Raw genomic sequence first — 4,792 nt, 5'->3', positions numbered from 1 at the left:
CTTAGTCTATTTGGATGATCCATCTTTTCTTTCATTGTATGAACAAACAACACCCATTCTACACTGTCTCGTTCAGACAGCCCACGTTCAAATTGTAGGTTGGAGGGATGGCTTGTCAGATGTGCTGCACTGGAGCTGAATGAGCCACAACACTAGGCCCATGATGAACCAGTAAGCCTAGAGACAAACAGGTGCTGAGTGGTCCCAGCTAGGAATGTACAGCTGTACTCCCTATCTTGTGTCCTTGCAATAGATAGGCCTAGCAATGAGATTTTTTGGGGTGGTGTTGACTACACAATGGACAGATCACATAATAAGATGGGTTTGGAAAAGACACTGATGTTTTTTCTTTTAACATTGATCAGATTCATGTCTGTGTACTAGAATGAAAGATCTATAAGGCTTGTTTGTTTGAATAAACTTGAAGTCCCAAGTTGTGAATGGCTTGTGGCTAGCAGTGAAATCCCGCAGTCAAACTTGTATGAAAATGATGAACTTATGCCAGCTTAGTTTAACTAAATATTATTATTGATCATCAACTAAACTTCTTTTAGTAGGTTGAAACTTGCTTTTTGAGGCTTTACCTGCTCCTTGTATGATTACCCAAAGCAGCAACCCATCTCAGTGATCTTTTAAGTGACTGAAACCAAATGATCCTGCATTTTTTTGCCCCTTTGGAGAAAGTAAGGCTGTAGTCTCTAGGTAGCTGTGGGCTACTAAACTATTGATATGCAAAAGCTGATAGCTGAACAAATTCAGAGATGGTGTTAATGGTTTTATAATTTATGCAATTGAAGAAATGATTAACATAATACCAGTATTAAACATATATATTTTCATAATTTAAATATTTCATCAAATAACGAATATATGAGGTCATTGGAACCTTTGCTTTTTGGCACAGAGTGTGGAACTTGATGATCCTTGAGTTCCCTTCCAACCCAAGCCATTCTATGATTTTGCTTACCTAACAAGAGGTTTTTTTCCCTCAGTGTGGCTCAGAGTTGCCAAACCAATTGATCTCCAGCATGCCTGTGTACTCAGGCTGCAGTAAGATCTCCTGGTTTTGCTCTATAGCTGCACCTGCACAGAGGAGACAGATTAGATTCTCTGATTTACACTTAATGTGATTGTACTTACTTGGGTGGGATTGTCTGGCTTGTCTGTGGAATATTTAATATGTTCATCTTTGAGTTGCTGTTTGTCACAAAAATACTATGGGTTACCTTACATCTAGTCAAATAACTGAATTATTTAGTCCTGTTTATTTTATTTAGAGAGGTCCCCGTATGCTAAGAATTGTATTTTGTGTAAGACATCCAGAGGCTTAGGATCTCTTAGCCAGTCCAAAACTGGTTGAATTTATGTAGAAATACAGGTTAATTCTACAATTTTTCATCTGTGTTTTTAATGCTGTCTTTCCCTTCTTACTCTGAAATGCTTTATGGCAAATGTTATATAGGTGTACTCTTTCCTTTACCCTGTTCATAGGGAAGGATACAGAATAGGGTTAAAACTAATCTTAACTTTGCTCTCATGGCTGCTTTTCAAGTAAGCATGGCTCCATGATCATCACACATCTACACTGATCTTTCTTTTCTGAAGCCTGCTTTTTTTATGCTTTTGTCTAGTCTTAAGATCTATGTGTATGTATCTGTCAAAGGGCTTGAAAATATTCATGAACTGAAGTGCATTTTCTGATCAGGAGTGGGCACTGTTTGCCAGGGTTCCTTGACATAGCTGGTGCTAAGCTATACCTATTTCTATTCTAGTCACTGTCTTTTGTCTTTTCACTGTTCTCATTACATTTCTCCTTCTTTCTCTCTTAGTTTGTGGCTCCTTCTCCAGGTTTCTGTTGGATTTTGGCTCCTTGAGACAGATGACATGAGCACTTGAAGCACGACCAAACTGCTTGCCTGAGCCTTCTGATCTGTAAGAGTGAGCTGGTCGTGCAGTGGCTGAATTAAGGCAGCAGATGTGGAAGGTGAGTGTCTTTAGGAATTGACCTGTTACCTCATCCTCAGTTATAAGATTCCATCTCATTCAGCACTCACAGCAATGCAGCCATTCATCGTTGCTCTTCTGTTTGCCACAGCCCTTGCAGGTTGGAAAAAGTTTTGTAAAAAACATTACCTCTCATATGTCTGACAGTGTGGTGTCTGTCCCAACTATCTGGTGGACACTGTGCTTTTCAGTGTTGGTGATTAGTAGAGAAGAACTGAGGTCCATAGGATGATCCGTAGTACTTGGTTTGGAGAACGTCAGGATGTTTTCAGTAAGGGTAGAGAAATGAACGTTGGGGTGTTTTCTGTAAGGGTAGAAGAAATATTGAACATCTGATTGGTGTTTATGGGATGTTCAATTTAAAACTTGATCTTTTAGGCATAATCTAAAATGAGGAAATGTGGTGTTAAACTGTGTTCATTGTGGCCCTTTTGTGGAGAAGAAATGCTGGGGATATAAACATGCTTATAGGCAGTGAGGGATGTTTCAATCCTACTGCTACTCCAGAACAGTGGTTCTCTTGTTTTGCTGTGTGAACATATCAGCTGAGCGCTGCTGTTGCAGAGCATGGCATGGGTGCACCTACATTTTACAATTGGAGTGGAAAGAGGAAAAACACAAAAGAAACTAAAGGGAGTTGGAAGGGGCAAACAATCAAATGGCAGCATGGTGAGAGCGTGTAAAGGCATTCTAGCCTTTCAGTTAAGGGAATGTAAGGAAGGAGACTGTATCCAATAGCTGCTAACTCAACTGAATGCAACAGGGCTACAAGAACACTTTTTCTTCATAGCAGTAGAATTCTGGATAGAGTTTTATTAATGCCTGTCTACTTTACGGCCTGCTCTCAGTTTTATACATCTGGGAAATGGACTGAAATACTACTCGGTATCCTTTAGGTTCGTGTGTACCCCTATCACTTCACTGCAGCTGTAACAATTGGAGACTGCTAATTTTAACACTTTGCTAGTACCTTAAACTGCTTAAATGTTGGAACTGCATACTGAACATGTTATTTCTACTGATAAGGTGCCAAAATCTATGGCACAGGTAAACCATTCGATATGTTCTTTAAGGATGTTACAGCTTTTTCTGCTGTTAAACTGTGGAAAATGCAGATCTTGTGAGCAAATGGGGGAAGGGGCACATATGAAAAATAGGGGAGAATATTCTGGAAAAGTACAAACCCCTGCTTAGAAACACAAGGAAGTGTTAAATTGCTTCTTTATTGATCCAAAGTGCAATTAAAAGCTGCCTCCTGCAGCTGAATTTAGATTGGGCTTTTAAATGGTTTCTTTCCTCTATGGCTGTAGTATCAAGTGGAAAAAAACCTTCACAGCGGGACTCCTGGAAAGTCACCGAGGAGCGTTCATCAGCCCGATCCTCCTGGTTCACAAAGTGCTGCTTTACGTGGAACGGTTTGTGGCTCTGTTTGCCTGCCAGAAGCTCAGTTTAGGTGCTGAAGAAATGGGGCTGTGGGGTGCGGCGGCTGGAATCGTGTATTCGGTTAGTGTTCTGCTTCAGTGCTTGTGGCACTCCATGTCAGCAAAGAGGCTTCTCCCTGCCATGGAAGGGTGTTTTGTTTCAGGATTCGGGCAGGATTTTAGAAGGAAATCAGAATGTTGGATATTGTTCCCTTCCTGATACAGAGCGTGCTGTAGGTCTGGGACTTCTTCAGTTCAGAACGTCCGACTTTTTCAGCAGTTACTTATTTTCAAATAAGTAACATTGAAACTCAGCAGAACTTACGCCTAGGAGCCAGAAAATGCCTCATCAGCAGTTCTCCGCGCACGGGGCTCACTGAAGCCACTGTAACCTGATCTGAAGATGTTCTGTTTCTGAGAGCGATAGGCTGCTGGAACAGCGGAATGCGGGCTGCGAGAATGCAGCACCCAGCGGCAATCAAAACAACAGCTCTGTTTGCCTTCCTCAAAAGCCTCGTCAAAGGGCCTTAAGCAAGGAGTATGTGCATTTCTTCTCCAGGCAGAGACAGAAGCTGAAAGAGAAAAGCCTCAGAGTCTTTTGCAGCCTATTTTGAGCTAGAGGAATACATTTGCATTTCTTTACACGCTTTTGTGTTCGAATGAATTAACTGGGCCTAAGGGAAGAGCCCCGAGGAGTCTGCGGTACGGCATTTTTCTGGCTTGTGGTCACTCCACCAGTGCAGCTGGCACAGCCCTGTGCCTCAGCTGCTTCCCCCGCTCCCATTCGTCAGTAGTTGCTACTTTACAAGTTGGAGCTATGTTTCGTATCAAAACATTACACAAGCACAGTGTGCTAGCGGTGGGGAAGCAAGAGGGAAGGGAAGAATTCCAACTCTCTCTTCCAGTTAGTCATTAAGTAGACACCTGGCTTTCTGCTCTGGAAAGCATCTAATTTAGGCATGATCCTAATATGCAGCCTTATTTCTGCAGGGTAGCAAAATTCATCTCTCTGCTAACCTGCAAGATTGGCATTAACATGTTGAAACTGGCTACTACAGTAACTTGTCCTTTACGCATGATGTGTTGTTGCAGCTTTTTTTCTGATATACTTGCAAAACCACAAAAGCAGCGGGTTAGATTTCTGAGTCCATAGGTCTGTTTAGGATAGGTCTTTGCATAGGAAAGTAAGATTATTGGCAAAAGACTAAGCGAAAAAAAACCCTCTTTTTTGGGGGGGGGGTGGAGGGGAAGATGGGAAATGAGCAGGGAAGAAATGTTCAACCCTTGACTTCTAAATTCATGTTGGAGATGAAAAGCATTGAGACTTGCAGCTCCAGTACAACTGCACTGTGCTGTCTACATGCTTG

Source organism: Gallus gallus, chromosome 9 (assembly GCF_016699485.2).
Source record: "Gallus gallus isolate bGalGal1 chromosome 9, bGalGal1.mat.broiler.GRCg7b, whole genome shotgun sequence".
Taxonomy (NCBI): Eukaryota; Metazoa; Chordata; class Aves; order Galliformes; family Phasianidae; genus Gallus; species Gallus gallus.
Note: the sequence above shows the minus strand (reverse complement) of the source record.